The sequence below is a fragment of the Gorilla gorilla genome, chromosome X (assembly GCF_029281585.2).
Source record: "Gorilla gorilla gorilla isolate KB3781 chromosome X, NHGRI_mGorGor1-v2.1_pri, whole genome shotgun sequence".
In the NCBI taxonomy this organism is placed as follows: Eukaryota; Metazoa; Chordata; class Mammalia; order Primates; family Hominidae; genus Gorilla; species Gorilla gorilla.
Window position 1 is genome coordinate 28,392,498 of NC_073247.2, and position 26,223 is coordinate 28,418,720.

At 40.7% G+C, this 26,223-nt stretch overlaps 1 pseudogene; it reads left to right on the forward strand.

Moving 5' to 3' along the window:
* Positions 1-5,866: 5,866 nt before the first annotated feature.
* On the forward strand, positions 5,867-25,181 carry LOC101152789 (protein Mdm4-like; annotated as a pseudogene).
* The last annotated feature ends 1,042 nt before the right edge of the window (positions 25,182-26,223 follow it).

A 26,223-nucleotide genomic window follows, 5' to 3' on the forward strand; every position in this document is an offset into this window, starting at 1 on the left:
CTCTCTGCTTGCCTGTTGTTGGTGTATAGGAATGCTAGTTATTTTTGCACATTGATTTTGTATCCCAAGACTTTGCTGAAGTTACTTATCAGTTTAAGAAGCTTTTGGGCTGAGACAATGGGGTTTTCTAGATATAGGATCATGTCATCTGCAAACAAAGATAGTTTGACTTCCTCTCTTCCTATTTGAACACCTTTCTTTTTTTCTCTTGCATAATTGCCCTGGCCAGAACTTACAATACCATGTTGAATAGGAGTGGTGAGAGAGGGCATCCTTGTTTTATGCCAGTTTTCAAGGGGAATGCTTCCAGCTTTTGCCCATTCAGTATGATATTGGCTGTGGGTTTGTCATATATGGCTCTTATTATTTTGAGGTATGTTTCTCAATATCTAGTTTATTGAGAGTTTTAAACATGAAGGGATGTTGAATTTTATTGAAGGCCTCTTCTGCATCTATTGAGATAATCATGTGGTTTTTGTCTTTAGTTCTGTTTATGTGATGAATCACATTTATTGATTTGCATATGTTGAACCAACCTCGCATCCCAGAAATGAAGCCAACTTTATCATGGTGGGCAAGCTTTTTGGTGTACTGCTGGATTTGGTTTGCCAGTATTTTATTGAAGATGTTTGCATCGATGTTCATCAAGGATATTGGCCTGAAGTTTTCTATTCTTGTTGTATCTTTGCCAGGTTTTGGTATCAGGTTGATGCTGGCCTCATAGAATGAGTTAAGGAGAATTCTCTCCTTTTCAATTTTTTGGAATAGTTTCAGTAGAAATGGTACCAGCTCTTCTTTGTACCTCTGGTAGAATTCAGCTGTGAATCTGTCTGGTCCTAGGTTTTTTTTGGTTGGTAGGCTATTTATTACTGCCTCAATTTCAGAACTAGTTATTGATCTGTTCAGGGATTCAATTACTTCCTGGTTCAGTCTTGGGAGGGTGTGTGTGTCCAGGAATGTATTCATTTCTTCTAGATTTTCTAGTTTATGTGCATAGAGGTGTTAATAGTATTCTCTGATGGTTGTTTGTATTTCTGTGGGGTCAGTGGTGATATCCCCCTAATCATTTCTGATTGTGCTTATTTGATTCTTTTCTCTTTTACATTAGCCTAGCTAGCAGTCTATTTTATTAATGTTTTTCAAAACACCCCGATTTATTGGTTTTTGGAAGGGTTTTTCCTGTCTCTATCTCCTTCAGTTCAGCTCTGATCTTGGTTATTTCTTGTCTTCTGCTAGCTTTGAGGTTTGTTTGCTCTTGGTTCTCTAGTTCTTTTAGTTGTCATGTTAGGTTGGTTGTTAACTTGAGATCTTTCTAGCTTTTTGATGTGGGCATTTAGTGCTATAAATTTCCCTCTTAACATTGCTTTAGCTGTGTCCCAGGGATTCTGGTATGCTGTTTCTTTGTTCTTATTAGTTTTAAAGAACTTCTTGATTTCTGCCTTAATTTCATTATTTACCCAAGAGTCATTCAGAAACAGCTTGTTCAATTTCCACATCTCCATTAATTTAAATTAGACAAGGTCTATTTCCAAACCATGTTATATTTAATCTGGGTGGGAGAATTCCCTTATCACCATTTATAACAGCGAAGCCAAAATAATTTCAGAGAAGGAAATTTTAGTGCTTTAAGTGGTATGGTTTGAGGATTGTTAGAAAGATTTTGTCTCCCAAGAGCATCTTTCTTCCTCTCTTCTTCCATAGCTCTGAGCTCAGTACTCAAAAGGTGATAACTACACTATGGTCAAAGACGGTATCTGGTCTTCAAAAGACACATTCTTGTCTTCTCAGCCACACAACTGGACCATATTTCCCAGCTTCTTTTGCAGTTAGCTGTGTTCATGTGACTGCATTATAACCTGTATACTTCCTTTGTAGGTTATTTGATTTTTTTTATTTCTGGTTTCTTTTGAGATTTTCTCCTCTTCTTAGATATTCTGTAGTTTCACATTTACCTCTTCTTAGATATTCTGCAGTTTTACATTTATCTAGGTGTGGATTTGTTTTAATTTATCTTGCTTAGGACATGACATGTTTTATTTAATCTAGAAACTCATGTCTCTTTTCAGTCCTGGAAAATTTTCAGCCATTATCTTTTGGAATATTGCTTCTCGCCATTTCCCTTTAATTTTTTATTCTGCAACTTTGATTAGACATATGTTGGAACTTCCTCCAAATCACTTTCATGGTTCATTTCTCTCTCTCTCTCTCTCTCTCTCTCCCCCCCCCTCCCCTCACCCTTTCTCTGTGCCACATTTTGGGTAATATCCTCACATATACCATCTAGTTCACCAATTTTCTTTTCACCTTTGTCTAGACTACTGTTTAACCTGTTCACCAATTTCCATGACTCTATTTTTCACTACTAGTAACTGATTCTCTTTCAAATCTTTCTGATTCTTTTTTCATATTGTTTTGTGCTTTTATTTTGGCTTCTCTTCTCTCATTTATGTCTTTAATCATTTAAAATATTTTATAGTCTAAGATCAATCTATTATATTCAAATTGGGGTGCTAATTCTCTTGTTTGATGAGTTTTCTAACTCTCCCTCACAATAGGTGCATTTTTCTATACATTTATAATTTTTTATTGTGAATTTATCTTTAGGGGATTTCTTTTTCGTAAAGGAGTCCTGAGAGTCGCTGAAGCTTTACTGAGAGTTGTGAAAATGGACCTACAGAGTGGTTTGGCATTTGTTTCAATTTGGGAATTCTGAAGGTTTCAAAGGTTTCAGATCTGTTTTTATGTTAGTTATTTGGCTTGGATTTCCTGTGCCATCCAGGCAGTGTCAATTCAAATTCTACATTCAGTAGAGTGTAATCTTAGGTTTTAATTCCTGCAGATGACTTGTTTCCGCCCAAGAGCCTAGATACAAGCTTCCTCATAAGTTCCCTGGGTCAGGGTTGCTTCCCTGGCAACCTTTCTAATTCCCTGTTCAAAACCTAGATAGGACAGCTGTCTAAGATGCCAGCTCCCCTGCCCCATCAAAGTCTGAAGCCCCATTTCCCATACCACACTGGTATTAGAACCAGTCTGAGGTGCCTATATCTCAGTATGAAATCTTCATGGTGTGCAATGGTACCTGTTTGGCCTTACTGCTCTGACTTTGGTTCCTTTCTTCCTGTCTGGCACTTGGGGATTTCCCCTGCATCCTTTTCTGAGCTCATATATTTATTTAAATTCTGGAGGTTACGTTTTGTCTGCATTTCTATGTGTTAGTGGGAGGAGGGGCCTTACTCTTGAGCTCAGTCTGTCTTATTGTTGAAAGTCTGCTGTTGATTCTTTTAGAATCTCTCAGAAGGACTCTCCAGTCTCTCTTTTCTCTGATTTACTTCCAGCATTCTTGCGATAGGCAGGGAGTGAGGGGGGGTTGTCTATGTGACATTCCTAATATAGACTCAATGCCCCATCATCCAAACAAACCATAGAGACACATAATTTATGTAAAATTAGTCCCCAAAAGACATGATATGCTTGTGTGTGCTCTTAATGATATACAATGTAAATGTCAGACAGTAGCTTGAAAATTAGGGTCAGAAAACCGTGACCTTTGAATTCTGCCAAATATGTCCTTGGGATAAATGCATTTTTATTGCATTATATTATATTACATCACTGCAATTATATGAGACTCTCTTTGGAATCTTGAATGCTTCTTTTTATCATTTTAAATATGCATGCATATTATATATGGCAAGCTGAGTGTTCTATAGACAAAATTCATTGTATAAAAATGAAATGTAAAAATGTGATAACTCAGTAATGCATAGAAATGTGTTGCAAATAATAGAATATAAAAGAAACTATATGACTTCTATGAATAATTATCTAAAGCGAATCAGACCAGTATATTGGGCCTAGAATAAAGGACCACTTTTATTTACTGTATTAGTATTCCAAGAGAAAAACAAAAAGAAGAAATTTGCAAAAGCAAAAATGATTTTTGGTAGCTTTCAAATTTCTGCCAAGCAATTTCAGTAGTATATAGAAATTATGGTGTAAAACTACTTACAGCTTTTGCAAACAATAATTAAGATGTAACGGAAGCCTGCATTTTTCATGTTGGATGATTCTGAAAAAGTGGTGAAAAGGATCTTTTTGGTTTTTCTCAACTCCTTTGAAAAAAACTGCTGATAAGAAAGAAAAACAGGGAGAAAAAATGCTAGAATTCTGTAACACAAACAAGACACACAAGCCATTTTCCTAACTTCACACTGTTCAGGAGAGTGACAAAACACCAATTTCCACAAGATGGTCTGTCTTACAAATATGGAACACTTCCCATTCAAATAGGTATCTGGGGCATTCTGGGTAAGCCAGCCAAAATGGGTAGCAATAGCGTGTAAATTAAAATAGCAACCTCCTCCATCCTGAGTATTCATCCGTGCCACTAACACATTGCAGAAAGGATGCCAGACCTTTTTACTGGCATAAATCTCACGTCTGTAGCCTGCTGCGAGATCTCCGAAAAGCCCCACTTCCAGCATGTAGGGTTCCTTTGTTGGTGACATGCAGTTGAGAGGAGGAAATAACATACCATTTGGTATCCTCTGGGCAGGTCTGTGAACAGACTTGTTCTGGGTCCCTGTACTGCTTTTTCAAGATGTTCAAGATCTGCATGTGCTATGTGCTGCAACATACAAGTGGCATATAAACAAACCTGAGTTGATTTCCAGGAAAACACAATTACCACTTTAGGAGAACCATCACATTTATCTCAACCCAAGTGATTTGGAAAATGAAGAATGGCTGCTTGTCAGTATGGCTTGTAAGACAACACCTGATCCCTAGAAATCCAAACCTAGCCACAACTTCAAAGGAGGCCTGGGCTATCCTATCAGACACTGTCAGTGTTCTGCCTGTATCCCCCAACCCCTACCACTGTGATGCATTCCAGCCTGACTTCCACTTGTCAGAACCTGCATTTCCTTGCCTTTTCTGGTCCCAGAGGTCTGTGTTACCCTCCCATGTGGCAGGCCAGAAGTACTGGGAAATTAACGCCAGTTGGCCACAGCAATCATTGGCTTGATACCATGCCATTTATTTGCTGCCTTCCCTTCCTTGTTTCATGTTCCTACTCCTCTACAGTGTTTCGTTGGACCAGCTCTCAAATCAGCTACATGCGCTTGAGCCCTTGTGTCCAGGTCGGCTTCTGTAAGAATCCTGTCTAAGACAATTATCTTTTTCTGGAGGTCCTGGCAGCTTAGCATTTTGACAGGCTTCACGATGTCAGGGTTTCAGTTGAGGAAGATACATATTAGAATACTGTGTCAATGCAGCACACATTTGCCAGTCTATTGTTCACTTTAGAAGTCATTTTTTCATACTAAGTGCACATCCGTATACCTAGTGTGTCTCCCTTCTCCTCATCCCTATGATTCCAGCTTGCCACAAGTGCTCTAACACCTAAAACATCCATATGATGGTGAAGCCACCAAGATCCAAGAAACTAAACAATCGACCATTTTAGGGGATTGCCCCAAGTGAGGAAGCTGGGCTGTGTTTGGAAGCTATGAGTGGAGGTAAAGCAAGAATAGCTTTGAGCCACGTATCTTAGAGTTTAAAATACCAGTTAAAATTTTATTTTCTTTTATTTCAAAGTAACAGAGACTCTGGTTGCCTTGGTTCTTGTGGGTTTAAGAACACGTGTGAAAATCATCATCTTCTTCACCCTCAATACAGCAATTGTTTTTGAGCACTTAATATATGGAAGGCACTAAGTGCCTTACATGTATTGGCTTATTTAATCTCCACAAAACATTAAGTGGGCATTATTATTAACCCTTTTTGATGGATAGGGGAAAGGAGAAGTTAAATAAAAGTGTTAGGAATCTTGATCTTGTGCTTATGCCTAAAAGGAAAAGGAGGAATGGCAGTACAGGTGGCCTCATGGGAACTGGACTGGAGTTGCGGAGCCTCTTCATTGGCAGCATGTGGCTTCATGGCTGCTGCCTGTGGGCTCGCCATTGCTGTGACTCAGTGCCCTCATCCTAGAGACTTCTGTGCCTGCTCCTGCCAAGTAGCTGCTTCACCTTCTAGCCTGCTAATCTTTCTGTTTCTGTGGATTCAAAGCTCATTCATGGTCACAGCCACTCATGCCTCTTCCTCCTCAAAGGCTTTGCTGCCTGCCTGCTCTCAGACATCTTTCCTCTTCTGCCCTTACCCACCTGCCTGACTGTATCTTTACCACATCCCCAGGATGATTGGGTTGTTCCAATCAACCTTGGTCATCTCTATTTCTGTGAAACTTTCACTGCAGTCCACCTCTTGGCTTCTGATCACCTGTAGATCTGCTTCCCTTGGGTCATGTGTTCATCTCTGCCCAATCTAGTTGGCCTGCAGATGAGGTCACATGGTAGCAGCAGCATGAACTCTCAGTAAGGAGCTACCTGAAGGCAGAGACCATTCAGAGGGGCCTACAGGTGTGGCTGGTGGTAAGAGGTGTGAGATGCCCAGCACCAAAAGAGATCTGCTGAGGATTCTGCCAAGAGTTACAGAAAACATCAGTGGCCTTAAAGATTATGGTCATATTTGGCCCTGCTTCCTTCTTCTGTTGGCTTGCTATGGGAATCAGAGATTCTAGAAAAATCTGAGCATATCTGAAGCAGGCAGTTGCCTTCACCCTATTTCAGGGGCAACAAGTAGAGGGGATGGAAGTCTTGGGGACATGCCTAGCAAAGGAAGACTAAATACCACGCATGTTTTGTGGCCTGAATTGGATCTTGAAAAGTATATTGGGCTCCATGTTTGAAAAGGGTTGGAAATAGTGACAGGCTTCCTTTTTCCTTCATATACTTTTGAAATTGAAGAATAACATACATAAAGACAAGTGCACAAATCATGAGCATATGGTTCATTGAATTTTTACAAAGTAAACACATCTGTGTAACTACCAGCCAGGTCAAGATATATAACAGGAGGCTTTTTTCATGGCTCTGAAAGTGCTCATTACCATTAGATAGTTCATAAGTCCTAGGATCACCAAATACACTTTTGAAACAATTGGGTCAACATACAATTTTTGCATAAACTAAGCCTCAGAGTGGTCAAGTGTCCTGCTTAAAGCAATGTGGCTAGACAGCGTCTAGTTTGGGGGTTTATTCTGTTTTTATCAAAATATCAGACAGTTTTTCTGTTGCTTAATCAAAACAGTGCCTGTGAATAAACCATCCCACCTCCCCACTTCTCCCATTTATCTGCTCTACATGCTATATTAATTTTTCTTTTCTTATTTTGTGCTCACTTCATGGTCAAGTCATCCAGGATCCTGATTTTCCCCAGGATCTCCATGCCTGGTGCATGGAAAGATAACTCTTCTCTCATGTCACTAGCAAGTGACAGTCTGTGGACATGTGATGCACATCAGCAGAGAGCATGGGGTCAGTGCCCACCCTTCCACAGAGTGCCCTCCACCCCTTTGCTGTCTCATTAGCCTCTTGAGAAATTGAAACTTGTTCCAGCTCAGGTCCTCATGGCAGAGATGACTAGCTAGCCACCAGGATTGGCCTTCACCTCCATGATGTAGAGCTGTGGCTGAAAAGCAGCTGCCCAGCCAGGGAGTCCATTTCTCACACTTCAGGGGTCCCCATTAGAAGACTGCCTGTTACCAGTGGAATGTGAGTAGAAATACACTTTGCTTTTCCAGGCTAAGGTGTCTAAGCAGCAAGTGTGCCTTCTGTAGAGTCTCTTTCCCCATCCACTGACTCTGAGGCCATTAAGCAAGCTGAAAGAAGTTTGGGGCTCTGAGGGAGGCAGTGGAAGTTGACCTTCTGAGCAAGAGCCCTGGCATTGGACTTGACATTAGTGAGAAATCAACAACTAGTGGATTAATCCACTGAGATTCTAGTGTTACCATAACTAATGCAGTTATAACAGGGATGGAGGAGGGGACTGTAACATTTTTAAAGGCTATATATATATATTTTTAGAGACAAGATCTCACTTTGTCTCCCAGGCTGGAGGGCAGTGTTATGATCCCAGCTCACTGCAGCCTCAAACTCCTGGGCCCAGGCAATCCTCCTGCCTCAGCCTTCCTAGTAGCTGGGACTACAAGTGTGCACCACCATACCCGGCTAATTTTTAAAAATATTTTGTAGAGATATGGTCTCGCTGTGTTGTTCAGGCTGGTCTGGAACCCCTCTGCTCAAGCAATCCTCCTGCCTTGGCCTCCCAAAATGCCAGGATTACAGGCATGAGCCACTGTGCAGGGCCAGCTATTTTTTTTTTAACCATCTCTTTTGCTTGTTCCAGCTATTGAAGACAACCAGAGCCCCCTTACTTGTACAGGAAGGACAATTCCTAGACATTATATACAGAAAGATAAGGAATTGACCTTTTTTTATAAAAAAGAAAATACTTCCTGAGGTCATGTGCCCTTTTCAAGATTGTTTTCAGGAATCCCTGGGGTGGTGAGGAAAGACTGGTCCTCACGGAGCAAGGGAAGCCCTAGTTTCAGTTCCGCTGAGCTCAGCTTGGCACCCTTCGCTTCCTTATTTGCTAAAACATTGGACCATCACCTGTATCTGTGATACGGTTTTTATCAACAGAAATGCAAATTTCTCTTTGGGAAAGCTTGTCAATAAAGAAAGTGACCTTTATTCATAGTGTCCTCTGACCCATTTAAACAAGACAAGCTTTTCGATAATGGAAACTTGAAAAAAAAAGATGAGAATATGACAAAGGAGCAACCTTTAAAATGCTGGTATTGGGAAAGAGTAATAGTAAACAAGAATGAGGGCACTGGTTCATAAGAGTTTTCATATTGTGTAGTCACAGTGGGGGTGCCAAGAGAGTAGCTTCCTGCATTAGACTGCCTGAGTTCAGATTCTGTCCCTACCATGTACAAGCCAAGTGACCTTAGTCAATTTAGTTAACTTTTCTGTGCCTCAGGATCTCCATCCATAAAATGGAGACCACCAGATATCCCTCTTAGCATTGTGAGAATTAACTTATTTAATACAGATAAAGCTGCTGGAAAAGTGCCTGGCACATAGGAGGCCCTCAATAAATGTCAACTAGTATGATTACAAGTCTTTGGGGCCCAGATTTGTCTGTGGTATATCTGGATTCATGTCAGAATATAATCAGAAAACCAAACAATTGCTTCACTGGGTCAGATTTGGGTCCTTTCTGTTTCTCCAAAGAATACTAAAAGGGAGCCTCATGGGATTGGGGAATGGGGAGAGCTTGGGGGCTTCTCTTTTGACACCAGGCCTACATTGAATTAGCAGCACACCCGTTTAAGAAATGTATTAATGTACATCAAAAATTTTAAACACTCTTTGACTTAATAATCCAACTTTGGAGAGTGACTCTAAATACATTCTGTTTAATTTGTTTTGAATTTACAAAAGTCTGTAAGGCACAAAGGTGCCCTTGAAAAGCAAAATATATAAGGTAGTATTAGATTATAACCAAAAGTACAAAATAAATATCCTTAGTCCATACTGACATAAATAAATGATTGAGTATATCAACAAATGGGGAATGAGAGGCCAGTCTTCTATGCAGAAGAATTTCAAATAAATCATGTAGTTTCTGCCCTAAAAGAGGTGAAGCGTAACTCCCCACTCCTTAAGTGTGGGCTTCACAGAGTGACTTCTTTCCAAAGAGCACAGTATGGAAAGGAGGGGACGGAAGAGTCACTTTACAGTGGAGAAACCTGACAAACACTACCTCAGCCAAGTGACCAAGGCCAATATCAACAGTCATAAATCATCTTGATGGTATGCATCCTTGATATAATATGATCAAAAATGGCACGTTACCTCTGTGATCTTTCTCCTGGAAACCCATAACCCCAATCTAGCCGTGAAAAAAACAGACAAATTCCAGTGGGGGGACATCCTACAATAGACTTGACCAGGACTCCTTAAAGCTATCAAGATCATCAGAAACAAGGAAAGCCTGAGAAACTGTCATGGCAAAGAAGAGGCTAAGAAGACATTACAACTAAATATGATGTGGCATCCTCATATTCAGAAAAAAAGGGCGTTAAGTACAAACTAAGGAAATCTGAATAAGCTATGGACTTTAGTTAATAATAACAATGGATGGATATTTGTTCATTAACTGTAATAACTGTTCCATACTAATGTAAGGTGTTAATAAGAGGGGAAACCACTCAATTTTGCTGTGGATCTAAAACTATTATTTAAAAAAGTATATACTATTCTCATTATTTGCTTTAGTTATGTTCTATAAAGTCACCAAGAACACTGACTTGGTGAATATTGAATTATTACCCCTAGTTGTGAGCCTCTGGTCACAACATTTTTGGATCAGTAAATAACCTTGTTTTATGTGTGTTTCTGTTTAAAGACACCTTCTTTAACATATATTGTTGACTCATTAGCATTAAATTCATAGCTAACAGCTATCACTCCTGTCTGGACAAAGCTTATCTAACGCACGTGTTTCCACCATAAGGTATATCACAGCCTTCTTGGCTTAGGGATACTAGACAGCACTTCAGACACTAGATAACACTTTAGCACTAGGCGTGGGGGGCCATTTTAAACAGTGAATCATCAACAAAAGAGCCCATAAAAATGCAAAAAATGTGGCACTAAATAGACTGTGAGAAGGACACTTGTTTACAGTTTGAGAGCTGAAACAAGAAGACAGAGTGTCATCTCGTTTGACCTCAGCTGAGAATGTGCACATTGGGCAATTCAACTTTTTAACTGCTCTGTGCATGTGCATGCTCACTAACGGTATTGATTTTGGGGTTCCAGATAAATTTTAGCAAGTAGGCAAATTCACAACTAAAGAATCTGTGAATAGTAAGGATCAACTGTATATTACTTGTTAAAAGCCTATGAATATGTTCCATGATAGCCTAAGTTCTCTCCATAACCCTTTATAGATCTCTCATTCTTAAATTTGCCTAATTCTTTAAAGTTTCTTTATCTATTTATCTGCTTATTTATTTTATTCTTTTTTTTTTTTTTTTTTTTTTTTGAGACAGAGTCTCGCTCTGTCCCCCAGGCTGGAGTGGAGTGGCACAATCTTGGCTCACTGCAAGCTCTGCCTCCCGGGTTCATGCCATTCTCCTGCCTCAGCCTCCCAAGTAGCTGGGACTACAGGCACCCACCACCACACCTGGCTATTTTTTTTTTTTTTGCATTTTTAGTGGAGAAAGGTTTCACCATGTTGGCCAGGATGGTCTCAATCTCCTGACCTCATGATCCGCCCGTCTCGGCCTCCCAAAGTGCTGGGATTACAGGCGTGAGCCACCGCGCCCGGCCAAGGACTTTTTAAAGTTACATACCTATTCTGAGAGGGTTTCTATTTATTTATTTTATTTATTTTTGAGACAGAGTCTTGCTCTGTCACCCAGGCTGGAGTGCAGTGGCGTGATCTCAGCTCACTACAACCTCCACCTCCCAGGTTCAAGTGATTCTCTTGCCTCAGCCTCCCGAGTAGCTGGAACTACTGGCACGCACCACCATGCCCAGCTAATTTTTGTATTTTTTGTATTTTTGTATTTTTTTTAGTAGAGACGGGGTTTCACCATGTTGGTCAGGCTGGTCTCGAACTCCTGATCTCATGATCTGCCCACCTCGGCCTCCAAAAGTGTTGGGATTACAGGTGTGAGCCACCCCGCCTAGCCTGTTTATCTATTTATTTAGCCTATACCTGTGCTGTCCAATATGGTAGACACTGAGCCATATGTGGCAATTGATACTTTAAATGTGTCTAGTCAAATTGAAATATACTATAAGGATAAACACCAGGCTTTGAAGACTTAGTACAAAAGAGGAATGTAAACTATCTCATTAATAATTTTTATATTGATTGTATATTGAAATGATACTATTTTAGTATAATTGGTTGAATAAAATGTATTATTAAAATTAATTTCACCTATTTCTTTTTACTTTTATAAAGTGTCTACTGGAAAATCTAAAATTACAATATGTGGCTTGCATTTTATTTCTATCAGATAGCACCGACTTATATCAACTCAAGGGAAAATGAATTCCATCAAGATATCAGTAGCATGGGAAGGACATAGGACTATAGAGTCCTTCGAGAGACCATTTAATCCCTTCCTTTTAGAAAGATAAGGCTTAGACAGGTGAAGGGCCTTGTCCAGGTTTATGCAGCCAGTTACTGGCAGAGCAGTTCTAGACTTCAGTCTCCTGTCTTCTGGTCCAATCTCTTTCCTTAATCCTCTCCCTTGTGTACTCCCACAAACCAATAAATAAAATCCAACAGCTTACAGAATCCTTTAAGAGAAAAACAAGATTGGCTGTTCCTGAATTGAAAGAAACCATTTTTTAAAGACCTTGCTAGATTTCTGTAAGTAAGGCTGCCAGATTTAGCAAATAAAAATACAGGATTCCCTGTTAAAATTTGCATTTCAGATAAACAGTAAATAATGTTTAAGTATGACCCAAATATTTCATGGGACATACTTATGCCAAAAAAATTATTCCTTGTTTATGTGAAATGCAAATATAACTGAGCATCTGTGTTTTCAGTATGAGTATATCCCATACACTATTTGGGGACATGCTTATCCTAAAAAAAGTATTTGTCATTTACCTGAAATGCAAATTTAACTTGTGTCCTGTATTCAACCTGGCAACCCTACTATAAAGCCTTTGAGGAAAGAACCTTTTGGCTGATGTCTCCCAGGCACTTATCTTTCTGTGTTCCTCCAAGGAAGAGCCCAAACTAGTGAGTCATTCATCGGCTCCATAATGAAAAACGGAATCTCCAGATTTGCCTTTCCATCTGCAGGCTATCTCGGCTGTCAATGCTATCTTTCTAAACAACCAACTTATCCAGGAATCAAGCCGCAGATCTCAACTGTCCTTCCCAACCTTTATAATCAATTTGAGTTGGGCAAGGTGCCAGCTACAAAAAATTACACAGAACCAACTCTTGTAACTATGGAGATAAGAGGGCAGGACAAACCCAAGGAAACAAACAAGCTTTCCTCTTCTTTACAGAAGCTCTTCTAAATGGAACAGGCAGCGATTGGCACAAACATGCCAGCCATTTCCTGGATGTGTATACATATCAGAGAGCAAGGCAGAAGTTAACTGGGTTTTACACTTTATTATTTTCTTTTCTTCATAACTATTATTTTGTGGTATTCTAAAGGGGGCGGTAATGGAAGTGGGCCATCCAGTGTGCAGGCAAAAGGGGGGTGCAGGCAATAAGGGGTTTATCGCCTGTACAGAATTTAAAAACAATAATAAAACTGACTGAAAGTTGCTCTGCTTTTTATTACCCCAATGTTCTGGCAATTCTAAACAATGTCATTGATAAAATACTCCTCCCCCTGCACTCCTCCAACCACCACTGACCCCAGACTGTTCTCATTTTAAGCAATGCCATCAACCATTTTTTTAAAACCTTCCTTATGGAGCTTTTCTTTACTGTTGTTTTGGGGATGGTCTGGAGGAGGTGGAAGGGAGGGGAGAGCAGCTAGATGAGGCTGGGACACTTAAGTAATCAAAACAGCAAGAGCTAAGCATTTCAATGAATGGAGAGTGCCCTCTCATGCACGACTATCGCTGGAGGTTTCCAAGGAAGGACGGGCAATATGATAGTAAAAGGAACGCTAGATTCAGAGTCACAAGATCCAGTTGCAAGATGTGGCTCCGTATATGTGTAGGTGTGACTGAGGACAAAACCCACGTCCTCTCTGAGCCTCCATTTCCTCCTGTCAAATAGAATCTCTAACGGCTTCTCTCCCTGTCTACTTCACCTGGTTGTTTTGAGCAGCTAAGACATAAAACATATAAAAGAACATGTTTTTCAAATTGGAAAGTGCTTTACTGATGTAAATCACTGTATTCATTTTAACAGAGACCAAAATAACAGTGGCTTCAACAGGATAGAAGATCTGGTCAAGTGAAAGCCCAAGCTTGCAGGCAGTTGATGAACGTAGAATGACCTTACTCCTCAAGGTCAACAAAGGACCCAGGTTTCTTTTCTCTTATTACCCCATCCTCCCATAGGGTGTCTTCCTTATCTTCAAGAATGAAACTGAATCACCACTTACCACAACCTCATTCTTACCCACAAGATGAGAAAAGAATAAATGGAGGATGAGCAGTTTCCTTTCAGAGCATGATCCAGATATTATATATGTCACTCTGCTCCTTTCTTATTGGTTAAAACCTAGTCACATGGCCCCACATTGCTGCTGTGGAGGCTGGGAAATGTAGTCTCTAGCTAGATAGCCATGTGTCTGGCTAAAATCTGAAAGTTCTATTGCCAAAAGTTGAGAATGGATATGGTGTGATGATATGCAGCTCTGCAACAGTTATTGTCATTATTTTTCAAGCTAGTGGATAAATGGCCGTTTGTTTGTTTGTTGTTTCATTGCTCTGGGGAATGAGACAAAATGGAAAGTCCTATACTTTCAAAGCAGCTAATGAATTTTGGACATATATCAATGTAAGTCATTCTGGTTTAAATGAGGAATTGATTTCCAGAGCAGTGGATTTTAAAGCATTTTCACCTGGGGCCTGTGTGTCACTGTTGCCAGGAGAAACATAAACTTTAGAGCACCTTGCTGTTGTACTGACTCTCTATCCAGTCACTCAGCAAACTCAGAACTGAGAAAGTGGTACATCATCTGATTAGGGCCTTATCATCCTTGAGGCCTTGTGTCCCTGCCTCCATAATTAAACAGACCATTAGCTATAACCCACTGCACCCACATCAATTATGCCAGTTTGGATAACAGCCGCAGAAACCCTTCTTTCCCGTCTTCTGCCTCTCTGGAAACAATTCTGGTCACACCACACAGGTGTAGTTAGAATTGCCTTGGCTTTTATAAGATGTCAAATTAGCAAGGCTGTTATGCCACGATGGAACAGAAGCTTTATTCTTCCATACGCTGATTAAAAGGTAATTTAACCTCTTCCAAAGGTGGTCTAGCCAATCCCCAGCAGTATTGACATTGTGTTAATGAGAAATTGCTCTCCAGAGTGATAAATTAGCCCTCCGAGACTAGTATGCAAACCCATTTTCACTAGATGGCCCAGCCTTAAAGAGCAAATTTGGTGGTTTCATCACCCTCTGACCCCGCCCTCATTAAATCTGCATGGACTGATGCACTGTATCTGAAATCCTGGATCTGTGCAGATTAAAATGCATACATGTAGCCTCCCCAGTGATGCTAACTGTCCCGGCTTGCTGTTTTCTGGCATGTGCTAGGCTGGGTTGACTGTAGCTCAGCCGCAATGGGGCTGCTTAATACACCTCATTTCTTAGAGATAAGAAACTCAATTTACCATGAGAAAGAAGAGAACAAAGCCAAAGGTCTCATGATGTGGGAGGAGCCTTAGCACTCACTTAATCCAACACTTTCCCTTTACATATGAGGAAGCTGAGGCCTAGGGAGATTAAATACCTTGGCCAAAGATGTGGGAAGCTTAAGCAGCAGAGATGAGCTAGAATCCATTTTCTCAGAAAATGAGGTCACTGTCTTTTACCATCCTCTACCCGTCCTACCAAACTGACTACTAGCTACATGCCAGTTGTCACATCATCTAGAGACACCCATTCTACCCCATTGGTTTTCTTCCCAGATGAAGAAAGCACTCATCTTGCTTGAGAATATAAACTTGACTTCCTCTGTTGCAGCAGACATAAATCTCAATCCACAAACTCAGGTGAGCAAAAAACACTGCATGTCGTTATTTTTAATAAAGCAACCAGCCCCATCCTGCTAAGCTGGTGGGAAATTCAACCTCAGACATTCTTGGGCCCTTTCCTTCACTCTTCAGAATGTGCTAAGGTTCTGTGTCTCAAGGCATGCTAAGACATCAGAGTGACCCTCATGATCTCAGGCAAATCCAAAGCTATCACTGAGATGGAACAGAGCCAGGCCACAGGGTTCCTTTAGCTCCTCAGATTCTGCAAGTTCTTGGCCATGGTGGGAGCTGGAGAAGCCTTGGCCAGCCAGGAGCCTAAGCCTTGGTCCAGCCTCCCACTCTCAGCTCAGTTGTCGGAAATCTTCCTCCTCTCCTGTAACTGTCAGGATGAAGAATGTAGATACCTGTGGCTCTCCAAGCTCTCAAATTTGTCTCTCTTGTCCCCAGCCAAGTAAAGTTCTCTTTAGTCCTAGGGAAATCCTTCTTGATTGCCTAAAAAGTATTCTCTCTCTTGCCTTACACTCTCTAGGACACTGTAACAGTTCTCTGGAGAGGCTGAGGATTTGGGAAACAAAGCCCAGAAGGGAAATGCTTTGTAGGAAGCTTCTGCTCTTTGTTCAACCTCAAACCTTTGCCATGGCAAGAACGCAGAGTGGGGAAAGAACAAAAATGCAGGGAGGGGAAACAGAAATTATCTCTCAAAAAATTATACTGCATAGGGTGATTCAAAGTTCCATGAAAGGGGGAACAACTGAAATTCCAATTTAGTTTCTCTGGGGAAAGAATGCTGGGAGAAAATTGTCCCAGCTCCATCTTGAAAGGAGCATGAAAACCATGGAGTAACTTCTTTGCAGTGAGAGAGGTCACTAAGCAACCTCAAAATGCAGCAATGGCTGCACTGGCTGTTTGGTCTTCCTCATTATTTGATTGTTCCTTAACTCCTTGCTACCTGGCTACAGATGCCACCATTTCTCAAAATCAACTCTGTTCAAGGTCCCTACTGTCCTATTTGTCCAATCTAGCAGCTAATTCTTGGTCTTCATCCTCTTTGACCTTTTTCTCCTCCTGAAAATTCTTTAAGGGGAATGGTTGGTGGCACTGGATCTTACTGGTTCTTCCTCTATATTTCTGACTGTACTCTCCTTTTTTCCTTTTCTGGCTTTTCTCTGATTCATTTCCACTAATCAAAGAGAGCTGATCTTGGCCACCTTCTCTTTCGTCTCCTTTCTGTCTTTCTCCTGGATTTAACCTACTCCTCAACTTCTATTGTCTTTAAATCTCATCTCTAGCCCCACTCAATTTCTTGAATTCTAGACCCAGAATCCGAACTGCCTTTTGGTTGTTTCATGCTGGATGTACTACCAGTACCTCAAACTTGCCATGTTCAAAGCCAACTCATCTTTCTTCCCTAAACCAGATTCTCTTTCTCACTTCCTTGCTCAATGAATGCATCACCATTTTTCCAAATTTTGAATCCTTCTTTGACTCCTCCTCTCCATTGTCCTTATATCCAATACTGTTTGAATCTAAATAGATTTTGCCTCCTCAGTAGAATAATAAAAGTATGATATGAGAAATACAGAATAAAGTGGGAACATCCCTTTTCTCCTGGATGCCATCTTTTCATTAATGTCATATAGCATTATATTAACCATGGTTTTCATTCTGGCCTTTTTCCTTCCATAACTTCTTCTACACAAATATGTATTTTTACATAAAAAGGATCATCCTGTCTTGGAACTTGCTCGTCACTTATTATGTCATGACCATTTTCCTATGCCATTAAATGTTCTTTATTACAGTAATTCTCAAATTTTCCATGTGTATCAGAATTATCTGCAAATGCTTGTTTAAAATGTATTTCCCTTGGCCCTCTCCCACAGACTCTGATTCAGTATTTTGGAGAGGGCCTAAGAACCTGTATATTTAACTAGCACCCTAGAAGATTCTAATCCATGATGTTTTCAGATCCCAGTTTGAAAAACACTGTAGGAACAGCACAACTTTTAAGGATTGTCTGGTTTTCTTTTGTTTACGTTTACCGTAATTTAGTTACCAATGCCCATTGACATATATTTAGACTGCTTTTCAATTTTTAATATTATTATTAGTTCTGGGCTGACTTTACTTCTATGCTCTCTCTTTACCCCTCCTCCCCGCTCACCTATACATACAATTTTTCTTTAGGGTAAATTCCTAGAAGTGGAATTTCTGGGTCTAAAGGAAATGCAAAATTATAAGATATAGATAGTATTATATCATATACTCTTATATTATTCATTATAAAATTACATAGAATAGGCTGGGCATGGTGGCTCATGCCTGTAATCCCAGCACCTTGGGAGGCTGAGGCAGACAGATTGCTTGATGCCAGGAGTTCGAGACCAGCCTAGGCAACATGGCCAAACCCTGTTTCCACAAAAAAAATACACAAATTAGCCGAATGTGGTGGTCCACACCTGTAGTCCCAGCTACTGGGGAGGCTGAGGCAGGAGGATCGCTTGAGCTCAGGAGGTTGAGACTGTAGTGAGCCATGATTATGCTACTGTGCTCCAGCCTGGGCAACAAGCAAGACCATGTCTCAAAAACTTAATTAATTAATTAATTTAATTAAATAAATGAAATAAAATAAAATAGAATATACTATTATATATTACATGTTATAATGCTATCATATATTACATGTTATAATACTATATTACATGTTATATATTAGTTAATGTATTGCTATTTTAATTATATCATTATATAATAAATAACTTAATATATAATATATTAATTTATATATGTTTAAGTAGGGTTTTATTTGGACCCTTGCACAAGATTTACATTTATCTATGTTAATTTCATCTGGTTATATTTCACCTATTGCTTCAAGGGTAGTGATATTTTTATATCCGTCCTTTACATGAAAAGCATTTGCTATTTTTCCAGTCTCCTGCATATCTGATATGTGGTTTCTATACTTTCATCCAAATCATGGATGAGAAATAGTGAATAGAATAAGACTGAAAAAACACCTTGCTGCTCCCCCAGAAACCTATATTACTTAGCACTCTTGCTTATTCTCCAAACATTAATACCTTAATTTTAATAGTGACTGGCTTTTGATTTTCATCTTGTTTCATCTTTAGGGTTGTAGGAGTGTATCTTACCACATATGTGCTGAAGTTCACATCCAGTGCCACCTATCTCATGACTCTGGTCTACCAATCAAAGAAGAAATATAGGTGTATGGATTTTCTATATTAACATGAGTGCTGCTTAGCACAGATTCTTAACACCGCAGTGGCACATGACATAAAGCACGGATTCAATTTGTGTCTCTGAGGGTGGATGAGGGTCTCTGCCCATCTCCTCTGGGCTTGCTTTGCATCTGTGGGTCGGCTCAACTAGGTTGGGCCTAGCTAGGTGGCTCCACTTCAGGGTACAGTGGCTGTGGAGGCTCTGCTCTATGTGCCCCTGGTTTTCCTCTTAGGATCAGCCGACTAGCCGGCACGGGTTCTTCTCATCACAGTGGCAGAGGCACAGAACATGAAGGAGAAGTACCGAAGGCCTCTTAAGGCCTAGGCTCAGAATGGACACATCGGCAATTCTGCCCTCATTCTATTGGACAACACAGATCACATAGTCAAACCCAAAGTCAAAAGTAGAGGAATACATTTCACTCCTTTGGTAAGAGACACACACATGCCAAAAGATATGGAGGGGTGAATTGCATGTTTCCCACACTAGCAAAGTCTTGCCCTCCTGATGTTTAGCAAAACCAGGGCTGAATAGCATTCAGCACTCTCTTTTCTAGTTTCTCACAAGCAACTGGCTTGTCCCAGAATCTGGCAAGGTTTGATTAATCTCTCAATCCTGCGTTTGCCAAATCTACTTTTTTCACCCTTTCAAAATTCAGAATAATGATTCTCCATTTTAAAACGTCAAAGATACTCAGTAGGTCTGTGATTTAGTTTGCAAATTCTCTTGTTTCTCTAAGATCCCATTTTATTAGCCCCAAAGGGTCTATCTTTCAAATTTTTATTTATTTAATCAAAGTTTCCTTTACCCTATTCATTACAAGGACGACTGTACTCGACACAAAGGCAGTGGAATATGCAACAGATATTTACTTCTCGTAACAGTCTTCATAGTAGGAATTGCTCACCTGGCCTACATTGAACTTGCAGGCATCTCAGAGAAAGGCAGAGGAGCATGTTCTGGTAGGAACAAAACCTTAGTTATCTACACAGTCAGCAAAGAAACATCATTATTTTCCAGTATCAAATATTTTATATATGATATAAGTAAAAAATAGTGCAAATTTTTCAAATTTGGAATTCAAAGTTAAGATAAAGTCAATTTCATGTTTGATGGTGATCTATAACAGGCATTCTATAGCTGTTGGCTATGTACATATTATGCAATATTTTGAAATAGTCTTCCATCATCTTTTAAAATGAAGTCATTATAGTCACTGTTCATATTATTATTATCATGGGTGTTGAAAAAATGTTTAATTCTTAAAAGCTGTGCATGCTGTTCCTAGGTCAGGTAGTTTCAATTTCATATTGAAAATGGCATTAATAAACAAGAACAAATCTTATTCACTGATCTTCTTGGAATGATACCTCCATCTTTTATCTGTACAGAGGTCTTCAGGGAAATGAATAATGTTTGAGGTTAGCATGACCTGGGCAGCTAGGAGATCCAAAAGACTCAAGACATGAAATACAGTTACTAACTCTTGTTCTTCTGTAGACCATTCACGAGTTTCCATCACAGCTTGCCCAGTCTTTGTGTGAATGAGGAAAAGGCACCTTTTGGGGGTATCTGCTCTGACTTAGGAAGAAGCGCTTGGATTTCAGCGTCCCCTAACCTCCTCACTGGGTGACCCTGTGAGGGGCTCAGCCTGAACAACCCTGAAAAGAAGGGTGAAACTGTTGGTGGCCCCTCTGGTAGGAGAGGGAGAAAGCAGGGAGAAGAAACAGTAGGCAGGGCACAGAAGGCTCATGGCAAAGGAAAGAGGCTGGGAGGGGAGAAAGGGAGAGAAGCAGAGGAGATATGTAGGTCACTGGTAGTGTTAATGATGATAGCAATAATAATCATCTCGAACATCAATCAGATCTTTATTAGGCATCCAGCATTCTGATGCTTCACATGTATGAACCCATCAATCCTCTTAAAAACTCAGAAAGATGAGTACTGTTATTATCTCTCATTTTACAGATGGAGAAACTGGAGCACAGAGAGGTGGAGAAACATGCCCAATGTCACAAAGCTATTAAGTGGCATAACCAGGATGTGAGTCAGGCCATCTGATGCTCCCTCTTAAGCATGTGAAGTGATCACTGCAGAACACATAATGTGCCACCCACACTGTCACGACATTCCAGCTATTATTATTGGCGTACGTGCAGCTCACACACACACAAATACACAAACACACAAACACACACACACCATGGACAGGAAGCAAATTACCATTGCCATTGCCATTACTATGTGCACATAAATGAATTGGCCTCGGGTGCCTCTCTTTATGCTTATTTGAAAACAGTATTTTGATGAAATGGACACGTCGCCAATGCCCATACTTAGGGTGACCAACTCGTCCCAGTTTGCCTAGTATTTCAGCAGTTTTGGCACCAAAAGTCACCCGTGTCCAGGGAAACCCCTCGTTCCTGGGCAATCAGAACAGTTGGTCACACTACCCGTACTAATATCAAGAACCAACTGTATGTTTTGTTATTTCTTCCCACTGAATACACAAGGGGGCATTGTAACCATTCAGTCATGCATTCCTCAAACATTTATTGAGCGCCTAATCAGAAGTGTGATTGCTGCCCAAGAACCTAGCTCTGAGGATGGTGCAGGGTGACAGGAGAGTGAGAAACCTTCTGTGATTCTCGCATCAGGAAGAATAAGCCATGTATTCGAGGGAACAAACACACTCAGAGCCCTTACTATGTGCCAAGCACTGTCATGAGCACCCTTACACTTTACCTTATTTGTTCCTCAGAAACACCCTGTGCAATAGTTACTTACAATTAGCATCCTTGTTTGAAAAAAACAGAGGCAAAGAGCGGTTAAGTACCTCACCTGACATCATGCAGCTGGCAAGTGGCACAAAGCAGTGTTTGAACCCAGGCAAGCCCTCATTGCTCCACCACTCATGCCTCTAACTGCTATGCCATGCTACACTGGGACAAAAAAGGACCCAAACCCCATCAAGGACCTAAGCCGCATCTGGATGGCCTCAGTTTCTTTAGCCCTGCTCAGGGGTTCTTCCCCAGCCCAGTGGTTCTCAACCCTGGATGCACATTAAAATCCCCTGGAGAGGTTAAAAAATAATACTGATTTCTCAAGGCCCCAATTGCAGACATTTTGATTTAATTCAGCTGCTTTGGCTGGGCATCAGGATTTTTAAAAGCTCCTTGTGAGGATCTAATGTGCAGGTGGGCCTGAGAACCTAGATGGCTAGACCCTACTGTTAGCAAACTGGGCTACCCAGAAACCTCTAATCCATTGCTTCCCAAATGTTAGTGTGCAGCTCCATCAGCTGAGGACTGAATTAAAATGCAGATTCTGATTCGGTAGGTTCGGGACAGGGAGGACCTAGAAGGCAGTGCTTCTAACAAGCTCCCGGGGGATGTTGATGCTGCTGGTCAGCACGCTTCAAGTGGCAAAGATTTTAAACCAAAGTGTGGTCCTTACACCAGAAGCCTCAGTATTTCCTGCTTGTTAGAAATGCAGGCTCTCAGGCGCCACCCCAGAATCTGCATTTTAATGCGTATTTGACTTGGGGAAGCACTGCTCAAATCCTGAGCTCCCCTGCAGGTGCTGGGGTTGAATTACAAATATGCCAAAGTATTGCCTCCCCTCTTAGGAACTTGCACAGTGACCCCTGGGGCCCAGCTGTAAGCAGCCTCATTGACTCCATGTGTGTACAAATATAAGTTTCAGTGTCGGTAGCCATGGAGAAAAGGTTGGGAAGTCCTGCTCTAATAGTCTTACTGCCACCTTCCTTCATGGCCCCAGCAAGCCTTTGCTCACCCTGTTTCTCCCACCCGGGCAGCCTTTGACGGGCCTCACCCGATTCCTGAAGGTCCAGCTCATGTCCTAATTCCTCCTGCATGGAACCATTCCCATTTTCACATGGTCATTTCAACCCCATGGACTTTTCCTTCACATAAACACATAATGGCACCTCCTATGTGCTAGGCACTGTTTTAAGCCCATAAAATTATTAATTCATTTAATGCCCACTTTACAGCTCAGGAAAACTGAGGCACTGAGCAGTGGGGTAAGTTGCTCAAGGTCACACAGCTAATAAGTGGCAGTGTCAAGATTCAAACAAACCCAGGTAATCTGGCTTCAGAATCACTACACAGACCCCTTCTCACTTAGAGAAGAATTTGCAAATAATAGAGTGTGGACAGTGAAAGAAGACATACCAGTTTCCCATGGCTGCCATAAGGAAGGACTACAGACTGGGTGGCTTAAAACACAGAAATTTATTGTCTCACAGTTCCAGGGGCCAGAAGTCTGAAATCAAAGTGACAGCAGGGCCATGTGCCTTCTGAAGGCTCTAGGGAAGAATCCTTCTTTGCCTCTTCCTGGTGTCTGATGCTTGCCAGAGATTGTTGGAGTTCCTTAACTTGTAGATGCATCACCCCAATCTCTGCCTCCATCATCACATGACCTTCTTCTCTGTGTGTCTCTGCATCCTCTCCTCTCCTTATAGGGGCACCAATCATTGGATTATGGCCTGTTCTAATCCAGTATGGCCTTATCTTAACTAATTATATCTGCAAAGACTCAATTTCCAAATAAGGTCACATTTTGAGGCTCGAGGTGGACATGAATTTCTTTTGAAAGGGACACTGTTTAACTCAATACCGAAGAGCCCAAAGATTGTTTCAGGGCAGAAAATGTCTCTTTTAAATGCTGAGCTCCTCTCTGTCTCAAAATAATGCTAAGGCCTTAGGACCTGTGACTGATACCCTCCAGTTTCGGCTGAAGAGCAACCCATAGAGCAGCCGTAAGCTTTGACCAACAGACTCAAATGTCTTCAGTGCCCAAATGACCATTTTCTACTTCTTCCCAGTGTTCAACATGTGATAGTGCTTGCGGGTTCTCCCCAGAATAAGTCAATCACATTGATTTTACGTGTACAACACATACGATCAAAACAGCCACTTTTTTTTTTTTTTTTTTTTTTTAAGACACAGGGTCTCTCTCTGTTGTTCAGGCTGGAGTGCAATGGTACGATCATAGCTCGCTGTAGCCTCAAACTCCTGGGCTCAAAGTGATTGTCCCACCTCAGCCTCCCAAATCACTGGGATTACAGGCATATGCCACCACACCTGGCCAAAATGGCCACTTTTGAAGGTTTTGCAGGCAGCAGGTGCAAGATGAAATGATGGTTGTTGGAGTGGTCAAGCAATATCCAGGCCACTGTCTAGTGGGGAAGCAACTTATGATCCATAGGAGCAGCCTGTGGCAATACTGTGGTGTGATGGAGGTCTTTTGGGAGGACTACTTGGATGTCAGCAATTCTCAACGAAAGATCCAAGTCCTGCCTTTGATAAGCTAAGAAAGAATCTTGTCACCAGCAGTCTAGAGTCGTGGCATGGATATTCCCAGCCAAGACCAATGGAAGCAATGTGCAGAGGAAAGTTCCAACTCCAGGAAAATAATGAAAGAAGGCAGTTTTCCCACGCTGTCTACCTCACCACAGAAATGCAGAAATCAGAGAGAGGCAAATAGGTCCTGCCATTGTTTTAGTCACTCCCAGGTGACTTGTGGGTTTGGAATGAGTCAATACTGGAGCAGATAGGTGTTGGAATAAAAGTAGGAGCTACTGCTACTGATAAAACAAGCAAAAAAGTAGGGAATGTGAGGTGATTGATGTGGGAAAAAATGACCTTGAGGACTCTCCACCCTTAAAAGATTACACAGATATTGAAGTTACTTCTGAGGATGTGTGGTAGTGTTACTGAGTATAAGAAATTTAACCTTCCAAACAGGAGGTATTTCTGTTGCAGGGCCTTGAGGAAAGATTGGTATTCAGACTCTTCTAAGTTAACCCATTCTCTGTTATCTTCTAAGTTAACCCATGCCTGTTATCACTGCTGTACCTCACAAAACAAGGAAAATGAAGGAAAAAGAAAATAATGTCTCAGATCACCGAAGAACCATTACAGTTCCAGTTGTTAGAGCCAAAGATCTATATGCTAAGGAAGAAAAACGCCAACTTCTTCCCTGCAGCTCAGCAGATTTCTTGGATTTGGCTCACAGTTCTGAAAGCCTAGAAGCCATCTCAAGCTCAGGACAACAATCAGATAGCCTTTCAGAACAGAGAGCAGATACAGAATGCATGCAGGACTGGCAAAACCTCTGGAAGTCATTTGGCATATGTGAGAAAAGACCAGAAGACAGAAATATTATTCATGGAAGGATGGGCCATCTTGTCATTTATTTTCACTGTGCCAGAAGATTAAAGAAGTCTGGTTTTCATGCCTCCTTTGCAAGAAGATTCAGCTGGTTATTAAGGTTTTTATGGCATAGCTGAATCAGCAAGTTGCAGAGAAATGATAACCAGGACCAGGTCAGGGATCAAACCACCAGTATTGAGCATCTCTACTCAGTGTAGTCCACTGTGTCTGCTCCTTTGTTCTTGGAAACATTTGTGTGCCAGGATATTTTCCCCATCTAAATTCATATAAATTTGAGAGCAATTCTTCAGAATTAGATTAATTTTGAAACTCCATTTACATAAAAATTACTTTAATCACTATATTCTTCCTCCAAAAAAGAGTTTCTAGGAGGAAGCAATTAACAAACAGAAAAATACATTCATTCACCACATTATCTGAAGAATAACCTTTTCTCTAGTTAATTTTATTATTCACCCTTCTTTTTATTTTTTTTAGAGAATGTTCTGAAGCATAAAACCCAAAGTGGAGATTTTTGTTTGGGCTATGAGAAAAACACTCAACATAACAACAATAAAACATAAATAATTTGACATGTTGTGGATCACTTTACCTTGCAGTCAAGTTGCATGATACAAAGAAATCAAAAGAATAAGTAAGAATCTTCAAAAACAAGAAATTTGCTCCAGCCAGGCACAGTGGTTCATGCCTGTAATTCTAACACTTTGGGAGGCTAAGGTGGAGGATTGCTTGAGTCTAGGAATTTGAGACCAGCCTGGACAACACAGTGAGACCCTGTCTCTACAAAAACTAAAAAAACTAAAAAAAAAAAAAAATAGCCTGGCATGATGGCACACGCCTGTAGTCCCAGCTACTTAGGAGGCTAAGGTGGGAGGGCTGCTTGAGTCTGAGAGGTTGAGGCTACAGTGAGACATAATCATGCCACTGCACTCCAGTCTGGGTGACAGAGCGAGACCCTGTCTCCAAAAAAATAAAATAAAATAAACAAGAAATTTGTTCCGTATATGCTTAGAACAAGGGTTATCAAACATTTTTGCTAACATTCCCTTAAAAGAATTTTGAAAAACTGTAAGCTCCTTTGCACACTTTAGAAATGAAGGTGTAATTAACATAAAATAAACAATTTTTTAACTTTTATTTCAGATGCAATGGTA